The sequence below is a fragment of the Triturus cristatus genome, chromosome 4_1, assembly GCF_964204655.1.
Source record: "Triturus cristatus chromosome 4_1, aTriCri1.1, whole genome shotgun sequence".
In the NCBI taxonomy this organism is placed as follows: Eukaryota; Metazoa; Chordata; class Amphibia; order Caudata; family Salamandridae; genus Triturus; species Triturus cristatus.
The window spans coordinates 1,165,759,321-1,165,782,970 of NC_140585.1; the positions used below are offsets into that span (position 1 = coordinate 1,165,759,321).

General features: G+C 48.4%; 1 protein-coding gene across 10 annotated transcripts in view; it reads right to left on the minus strand.

Annotated features, from left to right (window-relative positions):
• Positions 1 to 23,650, minus strand: part of WIZ (WIZ zinc finger) — an 869,393-nt gene that overhangs the window by 56,999 nt on the left and 788,744 nt on the right. The gene's annotated exons all lie outside the window — the stretch shown is intronic.

Here is a 23,650-nt window from a genome sequence, read left to right on the forward strand (position 1 = left end):
GACTGGATTATTCCAAGACACCAATAGACTGCTAGCCTCAGAGCTCGATAAATCGAGATAACGCACATGGATATGCCACCAAGAAGGGTGAAATAGAAGATAAACGCTTGATCGTTTTTTTCCATGCGATGTCCCTTATAACGATCGAGGGCCTGTTACAGGAGCAGAAGGTAACAATCTGTTTGGGACCTCCAACACTAAACCTACAAATAAAAAGATGGTACGAATGAACATAACTGGAATGACAACAATGTTCATCCCTCTTACCTAACAGAGGTCACTCAGGAGGTTCCACCACCAATTCCTGAAAGAAATCAAAATAGAGATATGCACCATAAAAGACATTAAGAAATGCCTCTACTACTTGTTGCCTCTCCTGGTGCCAGAGTGGATGATATGGAGAAGACCATCCATAAAAGTCCAGAGTAGAAGTAGCAAAAACAGGGCTTGACCCAAATGATACAAGAACAGAATGAACTAGAGCTAAAGCAAGAAGACCATGAGAAGAGGTCCAGAAGAAACATCTGCTTCTGGGACCCTTCAAAGAACGCCGGGAACCAAAACACAAGGATACATGAGGGACCTGCGCCAAGTGAAGAATAAACCAGAAGCGGAACCATTAAAAGCTTGGATGAAATTGTAGAGGACAAGAAAGGGAACAGGTCAATAGTCCAAGATCCGACAACAAAAAAAACATATGAAGGACACAATATACAACTGTCCCAAGACCTGGCATCTTCTATGTTAAAGAAAAGATTAGTCTTAGACCGATTAGAGATCTACACAGCAAAAACATTTATCAATGGGTCACCCTTTCTGTCTAATCTATACCTCAGAAAGGAAACAAGTTATTACTTCCTTGAAAGAAGTTGCTTAACTACTGGCACCAAGCATCCCAGAAAATATAAAGAAAACTATAAAGATGCACATTTGAGACCTGCCTGGATACCTGTGAATCCAAACAAAAGTTATAGGAAACCCATGCTAGAATATATGGCAACAGCCAGGACGGATCTGATTTGCAGCCTGCATGACGATGAAACACTGACCAAAGACCAAGAAGAGACTGTAAACTCCGATGCTGATCAAGACTTACAAGGAGAGAGGGCACTTTTCTGTAAGGGCATACCGGTTACTTAGGGATTGTCTCTGAGAATCATTAAAGGTAAGGAGCAGGGTTTTAGCTGTGGGAGAGGTATGGGGGGGCTTCGCCAGCCCTAATGTGGACCCACATTACAAGAGACCAACTCAGCCTAGAGGGAGAGGACAAGGCAGGGTCGCCAAATAGGCACAGCTCTAGCCCAGAAAGACAGTTTTCTTATGGTTTACTTGCAAAACTCAAAATGGACCCACTTGAAAGATCTCGCATCACACACACTAGGTAACTTGTTTCCAGTATTAGTTAAATATAAACCCATGGAACTACAAAATATAAATCCTCCTTACGCAACCCCAAAAGATGATAAAAGTAATTCAAAGCCAAGGGTCCTAACACAGTAGACAAAAGATAAGCCGTTCTAAGCAGCCTACATAGTGCAGATTTTACAGTCTTACTATAGAAACCTAATTGATAAAGAAAGAAATGTTACTTAACCTGTAAGCATCTGCTCGTAGCATTGTAGATTCACATGCTCTGCATAATCCTGTCATTCAGTGTTAGGCTTGGACGTTTGCAACTTGTTTTTGTTCAAAGAAGTCTTTCGAGTAAGAAGGTATGACTTGAATACTACGTTACTTGACAACGCTTATGGTCATCAACTCTATTGTTAGATTGCTTTTCTCACAGTGAGTGAGAATAAATGACCATGCTTGTTGTGCATATAAAATAAAATGTTGAAGAGGAGGATATCTGTAGCAACCACTGGCTCCCAGGGAGGTGGGTGGGTTAATGTGACTACAGCACTACATGCTACGAACAAATGCTTAGAGGGTAACATTCCATTTTGTACCATGTGTGTCTATAGACATGCTCTGAACAGTCTGTAGAGCAGTGCTCTTTGAAGCAGTTGACAGCCAGTTCATAGCGCAGATGTCTGGGAAAAAAGGCATTATAACTGTTTAACCAATCCTAGCTTGTTTACGCGCTGGGATGTTGTGAGGAAAGGAACAGGTTACCCTTTAAGCATCTGTTTGAGGCATGTAGTGCTGTAGATTCACATGCTGTACATACTACTGCCATCTAATATTGGGTATGGATGTGTGCAAGTTGTTTTTCTTCGAAGAAGTCTTTCGAGTCATGAGGTAGAGCAGCGACTCCTCTCTGTGGTAATGCACATGGGCTTCGACTCTGTTGGATTGTTTTCCCGCATGGCGGGCAAAGATGGAGTGTGAAACAAAGTGGTAAGTAAAGAGATGCCCTTGCATAAGAGGAAAACAATATTAGAAAATACTGCAATGGCCACAGCGGGTGCATGTGAATCTACAGCACTACATGCCACAAACAGATGATTACAGGGCAAGCAACATATTCGATTTGAAGCATGCATGGTTGTAGGTACACATACTGTATAAAGACTGTAAAGCAGTTCTCCCCAAAGGCGGTGGCTAGCCTGTTAGTGCTGCAGTGTTTTGGAAAAGTGCACTAAGAACTGACTGACCAACATTAACTTGTTGGCAGGCTAGAACACCCACACAGTATATTTTTGTGAAAGAGTGGGGTAGACCAAGTTGCTGCTTTGCATATATCAGCTATTGGTATGTTCCCCAGGAAGACCATAGAGGCTCTTTTCTTTCGAGTAGAGGGTGTCTAGAAGTGGATGGAACCTTTTTGGTTTTAGCATAAATTCTCTGAATGCATTTAACTATCCTTCTGTACTGCCTGACATGGAGACCGCCTTTTCGTTATGAGGTTGGGAGAAGGCCACAAAAGTTCTCCTACTAAAAAATCCTGGTCCTATCAATATAGTACATAAGGGCTTGTTTTATATTCAAACTATGTATACCCTGTTTGGCAACTGAGTCTGGTAGTGGGAATAAACAGGTAGGTTGACTGACTGATTACAATGGAATTGAGCGACTACCTTCGGTAGGAATTTGGGGCTGATGTGGGGGACAAGCCTGTCGCAATGTATTTGGAATAAAGGTTCTTCCAAGGTTACTGCTTGAAGATCACGGACAAGCCCGAGTAAGGCAATATCAATTAGAAATACCACCTTCCAAGAGAAGAATCGAAGGGGGCAAGTTTGATGGGGCTCAAATGGAGGGCTCATGAGTTGTGTAAGTACAGTGTTAAGAATCCATGAGGGTACAGGTGGAACCTGGGGAGGATTCACTCTTGAGACCTTCCATGAAGACTGTAATAACTGGGATTTTGAAGACAGATGTGTTATCTACTTTGAAGATAGATCGCTACTGCAGCTACAAGTAGGCGTATGGAAGTAAAGGCTAGCCCAGAATTTTTTTTTTTTAAGAGGAGCAAGTAATGTTCTGTAGCTTTGAATGGGGCTTTTTTTTTTGAGTGACTGTAGCAGGCAAACCTTTTCTATTTGACCGCGTAGCAGGTACAGGTGGTAGGTTTGTGGGCTTCCTTCAGAATGCTCATGCACGGAGGTGGAAGATTAAGGGATCCACATTCTATAACCTCAGGAGCAAGATTGCAAGGTCTATAGACCTGGGTGCCTGATTTCACCATGGTTCTGCTTGAGACGGTCCAGCCTGTTGGGGAGCCTCTCATGCGAGACCAGGGAGGTCGAGCTAAGTTGTGAACCGAAGGTGGCTAACATATGTGGGAGCTACCAAGCTGAGCGTGAGGGAGGTTTACTGAACCCTTTGAACCACAAATGAAAGAGGAGGGAGAGGAGAAAAGCATAGGCAAATATCCCTGACCAATTCCTCCATGGTGCATTGCTGCTGGACTGTGGGAACCTGGAGGCAAAGTTTGGGAATTTGCCATTTTTTGTGGTTGCAAACAGATCTATTTGAGGGGACACCCAGTTGTGAAAGTAAAGGAGGAAGGACGAATTGCAGTTGGAGTCCCCCCTTGTTTCTGAAGGTTGTACATGGCTGTCATATTGTTTGTCCGTACAAGGACAGCCGTGCCTATCAGACGAGGCAGGAAGGCTTTCAACGCTAGGTGAACAGCTAAAACCTCCAGGTACTTGATGTGGAGGCACTGGTATTTGGTCTCCCACAGACCCTAAACAGTCAGATCCTACAAGTGTGCGCCACCACCCTGAGTGTGAGGCATCCGTTGTAACAATGGTCTGTGGAATTTTGCTGAACCTCCAGCCTAAAGCCAGAAGTAAGTAGCCGTGCATGTCTGCGTAGAATATTAGTATTCACCCAGTGCGGACTATGGCCCAAAAGCATTATTCAGATGTTCCAGGGGGGCTGCATACTTCTTGGCAGACAGCTGCTAGGGATAGTGTCAAGGAGGGTGTGGCATTCTTACAGACTGCTGAGTAGGTGGAAGGTCCTCGATCTCCAGGTCGGACCTGGAGCTGTCTTCAAGGGAGAAAGCCTCTTCATCTCCAGCCGATGGCTGTGGGTGTTGTTCCCTCATGACATTGAGGGACCAAAAGGGACTGGTGTACCTTCAACGTTCCTACGTGACATCTTGAGTCACCTGGCGCAATTGGCCACGAAGAATTTCTTTAAGTGGAAGGAACAGTAGGCGCCGCAGTCAGCCTCGTTGTGTTCCAGCAACAGACAAATTATAGACCTGATGTCGATCAGTCAGTATTTCGCGTAGCAGCAAGGACAATAGCAAAAAGGCATCTGTTCCATCACTGTCAAGGCATTGTGGAGACGCGACAGACAGGAGAAGGCCCCTACAGTCAAGGCCCAGGAGAGGCCGTGGTCGATATTTATCCCGGTTCCATCAAAGTATTCAAACACTGACCCACACAGGATGAAGAGGAACGCTATCAAAGTACAATTCCAACATAGGGAAGATACTGTGTGAACCGAAAAGAGAACCACTATCGCACTGAACTGGAGCCCACGTCCTAACCAGAGTGTTTTCTTTCCACTATCTAATAATGGAGTTGATGCCCATGTACATCACCAAGAGGAGGAGTCACTCTACCTTGTGACTCAAGAATTCTTCAAAGAAAAACACCTCACACACATCGGGGTCCAACACTAGATGGCAGGAGTATATACAACATATGTATCTACAGACACACATGCCTCGTACTGGGGTATACTATATGGTGTGCTTGTGCGACCTCACCATGTGATACTCTTCGCAACCCTTTTGGGTCCAGTAAGTTCTCACCTCAACCCTGGGTAGCTGTGGCACTGAGAAGCACAGCTTACACAGAGGTACAAATGTAAAGCATTTAAACAGCACTAAAACAATAGAAAATGAAATTGACACGACACTCAAGAATTCCAACACCATTTGATACAAATTAAATTTTTATACGAATTTACACACTAGAAAGAAAGATCCATAGGAGGGTTCTGCAGATATTGCTTTTACAAGTATAAATCAAAACAATTTCACTCAACCGTGAACAAGCCTTGGCAAAGTCAATGAACTGGACACTTGGAAACTTGTTCAAGGAAAACCTAAGTGTCCATAAGGCCGGTTAGAAGTACCTGAGCGACCAACTCCAGCAGGGAGCTAGTCAAGGGTACCAGCAAGGTACTCAAGAACAGTTAACTTCACAGGAAAGCAGTACTTCAGCAGTTACAGGCACTTTATCTGCATTGCAATAGATTCCTATGGAGTGGGATAAAGCATGCTGAAAATACTCGATGTATGCGACACAGTCGTCCACAGACTTACTACAGGGATTCCTTGGTCCACAAAGGCTGTAAGGGGGTTTTGGTTGCAGGGTTGACGTACCATTATGTACTTTCTGGTCTAGATGAAGTCCAGTCGCCATTGGACCTCCAGTCAACCGTTGTCGTTGCCACAGGCCAATCCTTCCTTGGTGGATAACTCGCCCTCCGAAGGTCCCAGCAACTCTACGACAGCACTCCCAGGCACAGCAAACTTGGGGGCAAATCTCGGTTCGCCGAGTCTTGGTCACTGTAATGCAAGGCGGTGGTGACAGCGACTTGAATAGTTTGGGCTACCAACTTGCTCCTGCAAGCTTCTTCAGCTGTTGTGTCCCTGTGCTGTTAACAGAAGGCCAGTCAGCTGGCCCTTTGATTTCTTTTGGCTTGACTGGGCTCTGGAGAGGACAACTCTTTGAGCAAGGTATAGAAGGCACAGCCGCTTTCTCCGCTAGACACCAGGAGCAGCCTTCGTCAGTACAGCCTCTCTTTGTTGGTTCCTCAGTGCACCTGGGCAGTCCTTATTCAGTCCTTCTTTCAAGTCGGTTGAGATCTGAAAGTTGGATGCCCTCAAAGCAGGATGTGGTTGGTAGCCAATGGGCTACCAGGTTCTCTCCCACCGGGTGACCACTTCCTGCGGAGTGGAGCATCTGACTATCCCAGGATGCACCATCCTGCCTGCTCAAGATTGAAAAACCCCTCTTGGTGTTCGGACCTCGTTAGCCCACCCCCGCGGTGTTGCTACCTCAGGGTTACACACCCCATTCCAGCCGGTCTGCCTAAACAATGGGGCAGCAGTCTTCACCAACCTTATTAGTTCCGTTCCGAAATGAATGCTTGTAGTTAACTTACTCTACGTAGAGATGTTATAGCTATTAAGAAGACAGTCTTTATAGTGATGCATTTGAGTTCTGCTTTGTGCATGGGCTCAAATGTTCCTTCTAGTTGTGTTAGGAGTGTGGGTGGAGCATTTCTTGGGGGTGCAATCCTTTTAGACCCCTCCAGGATTTTTTTCATGGCTGATGCTGTGAAGAAACTTTCACATAAATCTCCACTGGTGTAGGCTACAATTGCTGCCAGGTGCACCTAGAGGCTTGAGTAGTTGATGTTACTGTCAAGCAAATGAGCAAAGTTTCCTGTGTGAAAGGAATATGCTACTTACCAGTATGCATCTGTTCTTGGCATGTAGAGCTGCAGATCTATACACTGTGCATAGATCGCCATCTGGTGTTGGGCCCGGATGTTTGCAGTTTGTTTTTCCTCTTGGAAAGTCTTTGGAAGTCACGAGGTCGGTGACTCCTCTCTTGGTTCGTATTGCGCATGGGCTTCGGCTCCATCCTGATTGTTTTTCGCCAGCAGGGAAAGATGGAGCGTAGTAATAACAGTAAAGAAACCCATGTGTGTTGTATCTAAATAAGATAGACTGGAACGGATACAGGTAGCCGGGGAGGCGGGTGGGCGTGTATAGATCTGCAGCTCTACATGCCAAGAACAGATGCATACTGGTAAGTAGCATATTCCGTTCGAGGCATATGAGCTGCAGATTATATACTGTGCATAGACTATATAGCAGTACCCAACCCTAGCGGCGACCACCGGCATCCGTTGCAGTTGTTTGGAACAGTGTTTTTAGTACAGCCTGGCCCACACTAGCTTGTTGCTTGGTTTGCACATCTACACAGTAATGTTTTGTGAAAGTGTGCGGTGTTGACCATGTCGCTGCTTTGCAGATGTCATCTAGTGGTATGTTTCCTAGAAAAGCCATAGAAGCCCCCATCTTCCTTGTAGAGTGGGCTTTAGGGGGAACAGATAGCGTTCGTTTTGCTTTGTGGTAGCAAATCTATATGCATTTTACAATCCACCTAGCTATCCCTGATTTAGAAATAGGGTTGCCTTTATGTGGTGGAGAGAAAGAGACAAATAGCTGTTTGGTTTTTCTGAAAGGTTGTGTTCTTTGGATGTAGTAAAGTAAGGCCCTTTTAACATCCAGTGTGTGTAAAGCCCTTTCCGCAACGGTTTGAGGTTGTGAGAAAAAGACTGGTAATTCTACCGACTGGTTTAGATGGAAGGGAGAAATGACTTTGGGTAGAAATTTTGGGTTGGTGCGGAGTACAACCTTGTTCTGATGCATTTGAAGAAAAGGTTCCTGTATGGCGAGTGCTTGTATTTCACTAACCCTTCTAAGGGAAGTGATGGCCACTAGGAATGCTGTTTTCCATGTGAGAAATTGCAGCTCACATTTATGTAATGGTTCAAAAGGGGGTCCCATTAGCCTTGTGAGAACTATATTCAAGTTCCAGACAGGTGAGGGTGGTACTCTGGGTGGAATTACTCTTTTGAGGCCTTCCATAAAGGCTTTGATGGCAGGCACCCTGAAAAGTGATAGGTGCTGCCTGTTCTGTAAGTAGGCAGCAATTGCTGCGAGGTGTAACCGAATGGATGTATATGCTAGGTTACACCTTTGTAGATGGAGCAAGTAACATATGATGTGCTGTATGGACGCATTTAGAGGATGGATTGTGTTGTTGTGGCAGTAAACAACATATCTTTTCCACTTTGCAGCATAGCATGCCCTAGTAGTAGGGCGTCTAGCTTCCCTGATAATATTCATGCAATCAGGGGGAAGGTTAAGGTATCCGAATTCTAGGACCTCAGGAGCCAGATCGCAAGGTTGAGCTGAGCTGGGTCCGGGTGCCTGATCTCTCCATGGTTCTGGGTTAGGAGGCATGGTGAGAGGTGTAGCTTTTGGTGTGGTACTACCGAGAGTTCCAGCAGCGTGGTGTACCACGGTTGTCTGGCCCATGTTGGAGCTACTAGGATCAGTGTTAGGGAATGCTGTTGTAGCTTTCGCACCACTAATGTAATTAGTGGGAGAGGTGGAAAAGCTTATGCAAATTTGTTTGACCAGTTCATCCATATCGCATTGCCTTTGGACAATGGGTGTGGATATCTGGCGGCGAAGCTTGGGCATTTTTTGTTTTCGTAGGTGGCGAATAGGTCTATGTGTGGATGCCCCCACTTCTGAAAAAACGGGTGAAGAACCTGTGGGTGAAGTTCCCATTCGTGAATCTGTTGCGTTTGTCTGCTGAGCAGATCTGCCACGGTGTTTGACTCCTGGGACATGTTGGGCCAGGAGAAAAATTTTCTGTGGAATTGACCATCTCCATATGCTCTGTGCTAATTGAGAGAGCTGTGGAGTGTGTGCGCCCCCTTGTTTTTTAATGTAGTACATGGCAGTCATGTTGTCTGTGCGAATGAGGACTGCCTTGCCTGACATCTGCGTCTGGAAGGATTTTAGAGCTAGGAAGATTGCCAGTAACTCCAAATGGTTGATGTGGAGTAACGAAAAGTTTCTTACCTGTCGGTGTAGTTTTGCAGCTTGAAGATCTTTCTGGATTCACTATGCTGTGCATTATTCCGCGATCTTGTGGTTGGGTCCGGATTCGTAGTCTTTTCTTTGTTTTTTTTTTTTTTTGTAGCCCAGGTGGGCGTCGACGTCCACCATTTGGTGCACCTCCCGTGACGTCGTCGTGCTTCCTGCGGAAGTCCCACCTTTGGGGCGCCATCTTCGGGTTCTTTTTTCCCTGTTTTTTTTTTTTTTTTTTTTAACCCTAGGCGATTGATTAATCCTTTTGTCCATATTTCTGTACGTTTCCACTTCTTTGATCCTATCCATTTCACCCCCTCTTCCTCCAGCCTCATCTTCTTGGCGGAGGTGGGTGGGTTCGCTAGTGAATCCAGAAAGATCTTCAAGCTGCAAAACTACACCGACAGGTAAGAAACTTTTCGTTTTGCAGCGTGAATCTTTCTGGATTCACTATGCTGTGCATAGACTTTGTAGCGGTTTTCCTATTTTTGTGGTGGCTGGGTGGAAGATGATCGCTGGTCGTTGAAAATGTGTTGTAGCACCTTCTGTCCGACCTGTGCTTCCTTATTCATTTGAATGTCCACGCAGTAGTGCTTTGTGAACGTGTGCACAGATGCCCAAGTTGCTGCGAGACAAATGTCTTGGATGGGCGTGTTTGCCAGGAAGGCAACTGTGGCCCCCTTCTTCCTTGTGGAGTGAGCTTGGGGCCCCTCCGTTAGCTCCTGTCCAGCCTGTTTGTGACAGAATTGAATAGTGAGGGCAATCCACCTAGCGATGGTGCCCTTGGTCACTGGTCTACCCATGAAGCTAGTAGCAAAGGACACAAACAGCTGCTTCGACTTCCTGAGTTCCTTGGTTCTCTCAATGTAGTGCATCACCGCTCTTCTGGCATCGAGGGTGTGCAGGGCCTTTTCTGCGTTTGTAGTCGGGTTTTGGAAGAAACTCGGTATCTGGATACTCTGATTCATGTGGAACGCCGACACTACCTTGGGCATGAAGTGTGGGTCCGTCCTCAGGACTACCCTGTCTTTGTGAATTTGGATGTAGGGCTCCTGTAGCGTTAGTGCTTGAAGCTCGCTCACCCTGCGTAGTGAGGTTATGGCCACTAGAAAGGCAGTTTTCATCGTCAACATTTGTAGAGTGGCCTTGTGAATGGGTTCAAACGGCGCCTTCATGAGCTCCGTCAGAACCACGTTTAAATTCCATGCCGGCGGCGGCAACCTTTTCGGGGGTGCCATTCTTTTGGCTCCCTCCATGAATCTCTTCACCACCTGCGAGGTGAAGAAGCTTCCACCCTTCTCACCTCTGGTGTAGGCAACGATCGCTGCTAGGTGAACCCTCAGGGAGCTCGAGCAGAGGTTACTCTTTAGAAGGTGTGTGAGGTACCTCAGCACAGTTGAGTCTCTTGTCATTCTGTTTTGCAGGCCCTTTTTCCTGCACCACACCGTGAATCTCTTCCACTTTGCGCTGTAGCACTTTCTTGTAGTAGGTTTCCTTGCCTCCCGTAGCACTCGCATAGTGCTCTGAGGTAACCTTAGGTGTGCGAACTCTAGGTCTTCAGGAGCCATGCTGCTAGGTTGAGTGTCTCTGGCTCTGGGTGCCGGACCTCCCCGTTTTGCATTGAGAGCAGGTCTTTTCTCCTCTCGAACCTGTACGGATTGCCTTGCGCCATTTCTTGAATCTGTGAGAACCATGTCTGCCTCGCCCACTGTGGAGCCACCAGGATCAGAGTCATGTTGCTGGTTCTGCACTTGTCGAGCACTCTGTGCAACAGGGGTATCGGTGGAAAGGCGTAGGCAAATGTCCTCCACCAGCTTATCCATAGGGCATTTCCCTTGGATTGCTGATCTGGTTGCCTGGACGCGAAGCTTTGGCATTTTGCATTGTGGCGTGTTGCAAATAGGTCTATTGTGGGAGTCCCCCATCTCTGGAAGATTTTCTCCGTTTCCTGGCCATTGAGCTCCCACTCGTGCGATGCCGAGGTCTGTCTGCTCAGCCAGTCTGCCTCCACATTGTCCTTCCCTGGTAGGTGAATTGCCAGTAGATCTATCTTGAGAGGTATGGCCCATCTCCAAATCTCCTGAGCTAGGGATGAGAGGGGAAACGACTGTGTCCCCCCTTGTTTGTTGATGTAGAACATCGCCGTGGTGTTGTCTGTCTGCACCAACACCCTCTGGCCGAACAGGTGTCTCTGGAATGCCTTCAGGGCTAACAGTATCGTTTTCAACTCGAGGTAGTTGATGTGGCGGACCGCGTCTGCTGGAGCCCATAGACCCCTCACTCTGAGGTTGTCCATGTGCGCTCCCCATCCTTTCTGCGATGCGTCCGTTGTAATGGTCACTGTTGGGATTGGTGGTGTCAGGCTTCTCCCTGTTGTTATGTTGTCTCTGTTCCACCAAGTTATCTCCTCCTGCACTGCGTGCGTAACAACCACTAGATCCTCCCAACTTCCGTTTGCTTGTGACCATTGCTGTTGCAGCCATTCCTGGAATGGTCTCATGTGCAGGCGTACATTCGGCACCAGCTGGATACAGGACGCCATCATCCCCATCATCTTGCTCACCGCCCTCACTGTCAGAACTCGCCCCTTCTGGTAGAGCTGCGTCTCCTTCAGTAGAGCATCTGTCCTCCTGTCGCTGGGCACTACTGTACTGTTGAGGGAGTTGATCTTTGCCCCCAGGAAAATCTTTACCTGTTCCGGTTCCAGCGATGATTTTCCCCAGTGGATGGAAAATCCCAGATTTGTGAGGGTGTCTGTTACGCGTTTTGCGTGCCTCTCGCACTTCTCGCGTGAGTTTGCCTTGACCAGCCAGTCGTCCAAGTAGGGTTATACGTGTATTCCCTGCTTTCGTAGGTGTGCCGCTACCGCCGACAGGCATTTTGTAAAGACCCTTGGTGCTGATTTTAATCCGAAGGCCAGGGTTGTGAACTGGTAGTGTTCCTGTTCGATGTTGAATCTTAGAAGGCCCTTGTGCCTTCTGTTTATTGGGATGTGGAGGTAGGCATCCTTGAGGTCCACGGTGACCATGAAGTCCCCTTCTCTTATCTGTGGCAGTACCTCCTGCAGCGAAGTCATTTTGAACCTTTGCGTTCTGTTGAATTTGTATAGGTAACGGAGGTCCAGTATGGGTCTGAGGTCTCCGTCTACCTTCGGAACCACGAAGTAGTTTGAGTAGACCCCCCTGTTGCGTTCCCTGAACGGCACTGTCTCTATGGCTCCCTTTTGTAGGAGTTTCCGCGTTTCTTCTCTGAGTATTGCCAGTTCTTGGGCCGATCTCCGTCTTCCCTTCGGCTTCCTGTTTGGAGGTCTTTTCTCCAAGTCTACGCAGTATCCGTACTGCACAATGTTCCGTATCCACTTGTCTGTGGTTATACGCCGCCACTCCTGAAGGTAGAACCTCAGCCTTCCGCCTACTGGTGACGTATGCTCGTAGGCTCTTGAATCTTCTCTTCCCCCTGATGACACTTTTTTGCGCCTCACCCTTGGGGGCCTTACGAGGGTAGGCGTCTTCTTGCGTGCTGAGTCACTTCGAGGAGGGCTGATCGCCCCCTCTCCTCCTTTGGCCACGTCCGTTCCCTCTCCCGCGAAAGGACTGGCCCCGAGGTTGATATTGCCAGCTTTGCTTCTGCTGACTTTGTCCGTGTCCTTCGCCCTGCTGACCTTGTTGGAACGCCTGGTGCGATGTCCCTTGTTGGCTTGCACCCCTACCGTAGGGTCTCCTCGAGGGATTACCTCGTCTCATTCCCCTCAGCTGTAGGGCCCCCATGGACCTCGCTGTCTCGTTTTCCTTCTTGAGCTGGGTGAGCTTTTCGTCCACCGTTGCTCCGAACAGTGTCTCTCCGTTGAAGGGGGTGCCAAGGATGTTGTTCTGCACTTCCGGTTTGAATCCCGAGATTCTTAGCCATGCATGCCTCCTCTCTGTGACCCCTATGGCCATGAGTCTTGCTGAAGTCTCTGCCCCATCCAACGCCGTCTTTATACAGGAGTTGGCGATGTTCTTGCCTTCATCCACCAGGTGAGAGGCTCTCTGGCGGTATTCTTCGGGGAGGTGCTTTACTAGCTCCCCCATCTCATCCCAGTGTTGGTATTGGTGTCTATTGAGGAGTGCATTCGAATTCGCCATGCGCCAGTGCATTGCGGCGTTCCTCTCGACCTTTCTGCCTGTGAGGTCGATCCTCCTGCTCTCCTTATCCGGAGGTGGCCCCGAAGTTGCTGGAACGTTGGCCCTTCTCCTGGCCGTGGAGGCTATGATGGAGTCTGCGGTGACGCTACCCTTGATGTAAGGTGGGTCCAGGGAGGAGTGCTTATATTTCTTCTCTGTCCTGGGCGTGATCGACCGGCAGGTGGCAGGCTCCTTGAAGGCTTCTCTCCCCTGGTTCATCACGCTTTGTAGCATGGGGAGGAACTGACTCCTAGTCTGGATGGGGAGCAGTGTTTCGACGAGAAAATCGGCTTTCGGCCTCTCCTCGTCGAGTTTGACGCCGAAGGCCATTGCTGCGCTCTTCACCACCATATTGTATACCCCGATGTCGTCGGGTGGCGAAGGCCTCGAGGGGTACGTGTCCACGGCCTCCTCCGGGTTTTCGGTGTCGAGATCGTGCCATTCGACGTCGTTGCTGGTAGATGCCGCCGATTCGTAGAACGACTGTTGGTCTTCTTCCTCGGCTTCTTCCTCATAATAGGGCTCCTCTTCTTCCTCAAGATCCCTTGTCAGCCCTTCGGCGTCGAACTCGCCTTCGACCTCGACGACGTCCGCCGATGAAACCGTTGGAATCTTGAATTCCTTCATCCTGGCGTCGAACTCCTTCTTCCTTTGAAGGATGTTCTCCATTTCGGCCTCGAGCCGCCTCTTCTTTTTCTCCATTTCGGAGATGCTTTCGGCGTCGACCGCGGGTCTCTTCGATGAAACTTGCGTCGACGTCGAACGTTCTTTCTGCGTCGATCGGCCAGTTTCATGGAACGATTTCGACGACCCTTGCCTTTCGGCGTCTTTCTGCCCCAGGGAGTCCTTTTGTAAGGATCCGCTTGGCCTTTTGTCCGAAGTTCCCCCTTTGGACGTCGAAGTTTTCGGCGCCGGGGCTCCCTTCGTGGACCTTAACTCAGTTTTTCTCGAGTCACCCTCGTTTTTTCGAGGTGTCTTTTGATTTGCGCTCGACGATTCTCTTACCTCGTCTTCTTTTTTCTTGTCGGTCTCTACGACCGTGAAGTTTTCGGCTGTCTCGGCGACGTTGTCCTCGTCGTCCGTGTCGAGGCCCAGCTCGTAGAGTGTCGGGGGTTTCCCTTTGCCATCCATGTTGGCGTTGGCTCTTCTCTGCCTCTCTCTCACTCTGAGTGTCTTCGGCGCGAAGGCTGAGCAGGCGTTGCAGTCGATACTCCGGTGATCCACCGGTAGGCAGAGGTTGCAAACCGGATGCTGGTCTTTCTGCGCGAACTTGTGGTGGCAGTTTGGGCAGAACTTGAATGGCGTCTTGTCCATTTCGCTCAGGGTCTCTGAGCGTGCATTCTCCAAGGCTGTCGAAGAAAAAAGGTTCGCTGGTCCTCTTTCTTCGCGCTCCTGATGAAATCTGTTCTATTCCTGATGTCTTCTCTTGATTCTATCGATGAAACTCGCTTTTCTTCCTTCTTCCTCCGAGTGAATTTCTGGAGCTTCCCGATGACGATCCAGACCCAACGGCGGAAAAAAGAATCTGAAGATGGCGCCCCAAAGGTGGGACTTCCGCAGGAAGCACGACGACGTCACGGGAGGTGCACCAAATGGTGGACGTCGACGCCCACCTGGGCTACAAAAAAAAAAAAAAAAAAACAAAGAAAAGACTACGAATCCGGACCCAACCACAAGATCGCGGAATAATGCACAGCATAGTGAATCCAGAAAGATTCACGCTGCAAAACTTCTGTTGCGGCGTCCATGTGCCCTGTACTGTGAGATGTAACAGATGAGCTCCCCAGCCGGAGAGCGATGAGTCTGTTGTCAGGATTTGTTTGTGGAACCGGGTCTAGGAACGGTCGACCTCTCGAAAGGTTTGTGGTGTTCCACCACTGCAGAGAGCGATGGGTGCGACCGTCTACCAACACCAGATCTGTCAGTTGCCCCTGGGCCTGGTTCTACTGGCGCGCTAAACACTCTTGGAGTGGACGCATCTGGAGTCTTGCATGGGGCACTATGAAAATGCAAGAGGCCATCATCCCTATCAGTTGCATAAACACTCTTGCTGGGAGAGAGAGTGTTGAAATATGAATTTCTGACGCAGAGCCTGTATGTTTGCAATCCTGGCAGGATTGGGATAGGCTATGGCTTTTGAGGTATCTATGGTAGCACCGAGGTATTGTTTTGTGTGGGATGGTACCAGGTGGGACTTTTGGTGGTTCACTGTGAAGCCTACCTGGTGAAGCAGTTGGATTGTAGCGGCGGTGTGTTGCACACATTGTTCGTAGGACGTGGCTTTTATTAGCCTGTCGTCCAAGTATGGGAAGACGTGAATGTGCTGTCTTCTGAGGTGTGCAGCCACTACTGCTAGGCACTTGGTGAATACCCTTGGTGCTGTTGTTACCCCGAACGGGAGCACCTTGAACTGGTAGTGGTGCCCGTCCACCACAAATCTGAGGTACTTTCTGTGAGCCTGGTGTACTGGGATGTGAAAGTATGCGTCTTTCAAGTCCAGAGTGGTGAGGAAGTCTTTATGGGAGAGGAGTGGAAGAACCTGTTGAAGGGTTACCATGTGAAAATGGTCTGAATGTATGTAAATATTTAGAGGTCTGAGATCTAGGATAGGTCGTAGAGTCTCGTCTCTCTTTGGAATCAGAAAGTACAGGGAGTAGACCCCCTACATTTTGTTGATTGATGGGGACCTGCTCTATGGCTTGTATTTGCAGGAGGGAGATTACCTCCTGTTTTAGTAACGTAGCATGTTCTTGAGATATAGGGCGTTGCCTGGGTGGAATGTTTGGGGGTTAGATGTTAATTCTAGGCAATACCCTGAATGAATAATTTGGGTCACCCATCTGTCTGAGGTGATTGTCTCCCAGACGTGAAGGAAATGTTGTATTCTGCCCCCGACCGGAGTGGAATGGTCTGGAGGGAGCGGGGGAAAGTCATTGGGTAGGTGGTGTGGCAGAGCGGGCGGTATTTGTCTTGCCTCTGCCTTTATTATTATTACCTCTGTATCAGCCTCTTTGATAACCCTTTGTGAAGGTAGATTGAGGAGGGGATTTATAGGACGTGGATGCACTATCTGGGGAGTAGCCCCTGCCCCGAAAGGAAGAGCAGCGAAAAGAGCGCCGAGTGTGTGACTGTAGGGCTCCCATGGATTTCGCCGTGTCAGTATCTTTTTTCATCTTTGAGGGCTTCGTCAACTTTTGGGCCAAATAGATGATCTTGGTCGAATGGGTGGTTCAATATGGGGGCTTGTACCTCAGGTTTAAAACCTGAAACTCTGAGCCAGGCATGGCGACGGAGAAGGACACTGATGTTTATGGCCCTGGAGGCTGTATCTGCTGCATCTAGGGCACAGCGTATAGAGGTATTAGTTATTGTTTTTCCGTCTTGGATCAATTCATTAGCCCTATTCCTGTATTTTTCAGGGAGATGGTGCATGATTGTCTCTAACTCATCATAATGTGCCCTGTCGTATCTGGCCAATTGCGCTTGCGTGTTGGCAATACGCCATATATTGGCGGCTTGTGACGCAGTGCGCTTCCCTGACGCGTCTAGGAGCTTGGACTCTTTGTCAGGTGGTGGTGCTTCGCCTGACGCCTGAGAATTTGAACGCTTCCTAGCTGTAGATACCACTAAGGAAACCAATGGTGCAGGGCCTTTAATGTATGGAGGGTCTGTGGGGGCGACTTTGTATTTTTTCTCTATACGGGGGTTTAGGACCCTGGCCCTGACTGGGTCTTTAAAAAGCTCCGGTGCATGTTTGATTACTCCCTTTAACATAGGTAGAATGGCAGTATACCTATGTGCATTATCGAAGGTGTCTAGGAGAAAATCTTCCTCCACTGGGGCAGTATGTAACTCCACCCCGTGGTAATGTGCCGCCCTTTGTAGTAGGTGGTGAAAGCCTAACGAATCTTCAGGTGGGGCTGGCCTAGATGGGTAAAGGTCATCCTGTGGGACATCTGGGATGTCCGGATTGTTATAGTCGTGCCATGGGTCTGGAGATCCAGTAGGGGTGGGGTCTTGTGGCACGTCTGCTTAATAAGGGTCTCCTAGATCATCTGGGACTGGAGACAAGGTTGGAGAACGATGAGGCATGGGTGGTGGAGGTGGGGAGGGTGGAGGAGGTGGGGAAGGCACTCTGAAAGGGGAGGTAGCAGTGTCCTTCCTCTTTGGAGGTGGAGCTAGTTTGTCCAAGTGTCTTTTTTGAAGACAGTGTGAAATGTCCAGTTTTTGGATCCTTGGTAAGTGTCTTTTGCAGAGGATCCGGTGTGAGAAGTTCTTGCGACACTGGTTGTTCGGTCGGTGCCGAAGTTTTCGTGGCCGACGGCTTTTTAGGTTTGTCTAAGCCGTGCTTCTTTGGGACCTCCGATTTTTTGGTCGGTGCCGAAGAAGGCTTCGGCACGGGAGTGTCGGTGCCGAGGGCCTTGTGATGTTTGGTCCGCACCGGAAGGGTAGGTTTTGACACCGAAGGCTTTGGTGCTGGGTTCGGTGTGGAGGTGGAGGCCGATCTTTTCTTCGGTGCCGAATGGTGTTTTTCGGTACCGCTGGAAGGCTGGCTCGAGCCCGAGCTGCCGGAAGGCTTAATAGGCTTCTTTACCGGGCCCGAAGGTGGGGTGTGAGAAGCAGTATCCTTGGTCTTGCCTAGGCCCGAAGGCGTGACCGAAGCCTTTTTGGGTATCGGCGTGGGTGTGGGAGGGGGTATAGTACTCACGACCCTCTGCACCGGGGTGATGTCCTCCACATCGGAGTAGCTGGCCTCGGAAGCACTGACGAGGTAGTCGTCCTCTTCTTCGATGTTCTGCTGTCCCAGAGCTTCGACGTCGTCCCCGAAGATGTCGACTGGAGCGGAGGACGAGGAGTGCGCCATGTTGCGTCTAGCCCGTCGATCTCGAATAGTCTTTTTAGATCGAAAAGACTTGCAGGCGGGACAGTCTCGGGCCTCGTGTTCAGGGCAGAGGCAGAGGTTGCACACCTCATGAAGATCGGTGTGGGGAAACTTGGACCCACATCGAGGGCACTTCTTGAAGGGAGTTCTTTCCATCAGCTGAGACCGGAGCCGGAATAGGCCTGAAGGCCGCCGTCGACGACCGGAATCGAAGAAGTGCCGAAGAGAAGGTGATTAAGATGATTTATTATCTGAAGGATCTCGATGAGCGAGGATTTTGCGTCGATCGTTGAACTGGAAAGGTTCGGAACCGGAGCGCGAAGTATTACATCCGAGCCCGATGGCGGAAAAAAACAATCTGAGGATGGAGCCGAAACCCATGTGCAATACGAACCAAGGGAGGAGTCACCGACCTCGTGACTTCCAAAGACTTTCCAAGAGGAAAAACAAACTGCAAACATCCGGGCCCAACACCAGATGGCGATCTATGCACAGTGTATAATCTGCAGCTCATATGCCTCGAACATCAAATTTAGGGTATTGTTTTCTGTACACCGTTTCCACTTCGCTGCATAGCATCATTTTGTGGTCTGTTTTCTTGCCTCCTTTAGTATTTCCATTGTTCTTTGCGGTAAGTTCAAATGTCTGAACTATGTATTCAGGTGCCAGGCTGATTATTGCTGGTACTGGGTGAAAGATTTGACCCCTTTATATTGTGAGGAAGTCCTTGACGGTTATGAACTTGATCTGTCCCCTGGACAGTTCGAGTAGGCTTGAGTAGCAGGCTTGTCTATGAGTATTAGGTTTGTTCTTGGTTGTCTGGCTTTCCCCAGAACACTGTGAAGTAGAGGAATTGCAGGAAAAGCGTATGCAAATTGTCCCCGACCAATTAAGTGACAGGGCATCCTCTTTTGATAGGTGGTGTTGAAACCTGAAGGCGAAGGGCTGACATTTTTTATTGTCCATTGTTGCGAATAGGTCTATTTCTGGAGTTCCCCAGAGGTTGAAGATCTGTTGCTTGCTCCTTTGTTTTATCTCCCATTCGTGTGAGCTGCTATTTGGTCTGCATAGTTGATCCGCTTCTGTGTTGCCCTTTCATGGCAGGTGAATTGTCTGTAGGCCGATGTCCTTGAATTAGCCCATTTCCATATTTCCTGAGATAGTTTGCTTAAGCTGAATGATTTCGTTCCTCCTTGTTTGTTTAGGTAAAATATTGTTGTGGTATTGTCCATCTGGATCAATACTGTCTTCCTTCCTAGGTTGGCTTTGAATGCCTTTAGTGCCATGAACACCGTCTCCATCTCTAGGAAGTTGATGTGGTATAGAGTCTGCATTGTTCCACTGATCCCGTACCCTAAGGTTTCCTGAATGGGCTCCCTAACCCTTGTGGGAGGCATCTGTTGTGAAGGTCAGTGAGGGGGTTGGTGTTTTGAAAGGTCTGCCTAGTGTTAGGCTCTTGGATTCCCACAATTGTTTCTCCGTCTGAACCTTTTCTCTTGCAACCACTAGATCATCCAAATTCCCTGTGATTTGTGACCATCTGCTGCATAGCCACTCTTGCAGAGGGCACATTTGGAGGCGTGCATGAGTGATTAGGGGAATGCATGATGCTATCATGCCCATGAGTTTCATGACAGTCCTCACTGACAGAAACTGACCCTTCCGGTAGAGGCGAGTTTGTCTGATAGCTTGTATTCTCCTTTGGGCCGTGTATGCCGTGCAATCTTGGGAGTTTAATCTTGCTCCTAGAAGGGTCTTTTTTAGGTCTCGCTGAGCCCAGTGCATGCGCTGGCTCGGAGAGACATTTTGGAGGTGAGTTTTCAAAGTGCTGCTGGCTGGCCTAGCGCTTGCGTTCACGCTAGCTGTGCACGCACGAACCGCTAGCCTTCAGCAGCACTCTGAAAACTCATGCTTTAGTGCGTCATCGCGATCACTTTCGCTTTCAGAGGGATCGCGATGACTTTCGCTTTTACAGCCTCGCGGCGTTAGTTTTACAGCCGTGCGGCCAATGCTGGTTTTACTTTGCCCGTGGTTTAGGGTGTAGTTGCCCGTGGTTTAGGGTGTAGTTGCTGCATGGAAGCTATCCGCCGTCTGGTTTGTGTGGGGACGGCTATAAGAGAACAACTGGCTTTGCGCTGGTCTCGCTCTGGAACACTGGAGAATTTATAGCACGGACATCATCTTGTGCAGGTGCTGTAGCGAACAGCCCTTGGCGACTCGGCTTCTGTGTATCCCACTTCAGCAGAATGCAACTTTGTTTACATCGTGAGAGGGGTCGTTTCACAAAAGAGATTAGTTTTAAAGAAACATGCCTCCTGATAAATCCAGACTCAGCTGCTTACTGCATGCTGGCTTTAAAAAAACATATATATTAAAGCGATGCGGCATGCTTTGTTGCTCACTAGTTTTTTTTTTTCTTTAGCACGTCCAATACATGCCTTCCTCAGAGCATATCTATCAAGAACTGCCCTTACTGCCATAGGTATTTTTCCATATTGATGTGTACACTACCAGTTTAATATCCAACACCTTTTTATACAGTCAGTGCATTAAATAAGAACCATTACACCAATTTGTATTGCTTTTCAACAGTGAGTTATCGTAGTACATAACCAGCCGTGTACCAGGTGTGCAGTTCTTACTCAGCCGGCTCTCAGTTGAACATCTCTAAGCTTTAAGGTCACGCGCTTTAGGCACCCTCACTCTTCCGTTTGTTAAAATTATCTTCACCTATCCATCTACTGAGTGAAATGCACTTTAGCTACAATATACGGCTATGTTGGCCTTGCATTGCATATGTCACCAGCCCCAGCTGCACAAGGCCATTCACTACAGCATCCTTCTAGTACAGCTCTAAAGAACCCACAGCAGCGTCATAACACAAGGGAGAAATTCTTAATTCCCCAGCCAAGAAGGTAAATCGTCGTTTTGCTATGAAAATAAAGTAGCTTCTGGCTAGCAACAATTTGAGGTAAGGGTCTATTTCAGGAGCACTCAGCAGTTCGAAATGAAAAGTTTATGCGCTAACTTTTGTGAAGACGTATAATGAGTGCACTGTGTCAACTAGTTAATCCATCCAAATCACAAACTAAACCAGCATTGGCTTAGCCAATAGGTCTCGCCTTTGGGACCTTATAAGTGTTTAGCCATGCAACAGTTGATGTTGTTGCACCAAGGATATTGTGCTGCATAACTAAATACTTATAAGGTCCCAAAGACGAGACCTATTGGCTATGCCAATGCTTGTTTAATCTGGCTTTGTTGATTACTTTTGTGGTTTACTGAAAAACCCAATTTTTGCAGTGTAGTGATCACCTGATGAACGTGTGTCCAACATCTTTGCTTTGAATTTGCCTTCACTAGCCAGTCGTCTAGGTAGGGATAGAAGTGGATGCCTCTCCTTAGGGATGCAGCAACCGCTGCTAGGCGATTTTATCCCGAAGGGCAGGACTTTGAATTGGTAGTGAGTGTTCTCGTAGAAGAATCTGAGGTATTTCTTGTGAGCTTGATTCATGGAGATGTGCAGATAGGGGTCCTTTAGATCTATTGTTGCCATGAAATCCCCCTTTTGTAGCTGTGGGATTACTTCCTGTAGTGTGGACATTTTGAAATGTGCGCAAATGAATTTGTTTATGAATCTGAGGTCTAAGATGGGTCTAAGCATGAGATCTTGCTTTGATACCAAGAGGTAAGGTGAACAGTTTCCTTTGTAGTGTTCCCTCCGTAGTACAATCTCTATTGATCGTTTTTGTACGAGTTCCCTTATTTCCTGTATAATTTTAAGAGTTCTGCTCCTTGGAACCTCTTTTTTGGTGGGTTTGGTGCGGGTTTGTTAGTTGGCTCTATAAAATAGCCGTTGCGTACTACATTTAAAATCCCACTCTCTGTGAAGTATCCCATTGAAGTAGGTGGTGCGCTATTCTGCATCCCATTCGTGTTGTGTGGGGGTCTTTTGTTTTGGGCAAGTCACTTGGAATTTGCTATTCCCCCAATAGAGGGTTGTCCCCTGTCTCTTCCTCTGCCCCGAAAGGGCTGCCTTGGTTGCTGTTGCCAGGCTTGGTACCCGGACTGCTGGTTTGATTGCTGTCCATCGCCCTGTGTTTGCTGCTGATGTTGGCCTGTTGAGAAGACTCCCCTTCCTGTGGGTCTTCTGAGGTTAAAACCTCCTCTCTTGAAGGTGCCCCTCTGTTGTAAGGCTCCCATAGCCCTGGCCGTCTCATTGTCCTTCATTTGTTGAAGGGATTCATCTAACTCACTTCCAAACAGGGCACCTCCTGTGGAGGGTTTATTATTGAGGTTTGGCCTTCTTGCTTGAAGCCTGATATTCAGAGCCAGGTGTGCCTTCTTAACGTTGTGCTTGTGCAAATTTGTCCGCTGGCTGCATCGGCTGTGTCTAGGGCTGATTTCAGGCAGGTGTTTGCTATGTGTTTTCTCTCCTGTAGGATGGCTTTTGCCCTCTTTTTATCCTCTTCTGGGAGCTTGCTCATCAGTTCTTCGATGTCATCCGATTGTTGGTGGCCATACCTGTTGAAGAGGGCACTGGAATTTGCAATGCACCATTGCGTTGCTGCTTGCTTCTCTATCTTTCTCCCCACCATGTCCACTATTTTGCTTTCTCTTTTGGGAGGTGGGCCAGTGGAGGCGTGAGCGTTGCTCCTTGCCGTTGTGACAATGATGGAGTCTGGCACTGTACTTCCCTGAATGTATTTAAGGTCCTTTGTGCAAGGCATATATTTTTCTCTACCTTTGGGGTTAAACATTTTGCTGAGGCAGGCTTTTTGAAAGCCTCCTTGCCCTGGTCCAGGCTGCTTGGTAGCATTGGGAGATATTGTGTCCCCTTTGTGGATGGTGTCAAAAGTCTCTAGGAGGAAGCAGCAGTCTATTTTCTCCTCCCCTAAGGAGACCCCAAAGGTATCAGCTGCACTCTTGATGAGACTGTTGTAGAAGGCTATGTCATCTGGTGGCAAAGTCTTCGGGGGATAGCTGCAGACCACTTCTTCAGGGCTTTCTATGTCGAGGACGTTCCATTCTTGAACGAAAGTCCCCGAGGCTTCCTCCTCTTCTGGAGCGTCAAGCTCTTCTTCGACATCCTCTTCGTGAGGTTTGGGGGTTGCTTGAGCTTCGAGGATATCTTCCTTCTCTTCAGCGGCGGGTTCCGCGAGAATTCAGAATTTCTTCAGCACCTCGAATGCCTTTTTCTTTGTAGGAGTGCAGTCAGTTCTTCTTTCAGGCTTCTCCTCTATTTCTCCGACTCGAGGGCCCTTTTGGCGTCTAAGGGCTGGGAGATCCTTTTCATGGGTGTGGTCTTTCCCCTTGTGGCCTTTCGTTTGGTGCCTGACTTCGCCGATTTAGACGATCTTCCCTCGTCGATATGCCTGGGGTGGAATCCGTGGGTTTCTTTTGGTCGTGGCTGACTCTCGGTCGTTGTTTTCTTTGACGCCCGAGCTGCTTTTTGCGCCTTCTTTCCTGGGCCCTTGGTTTGACGGGTGAGGGCTTACCTTGTCCATCTTC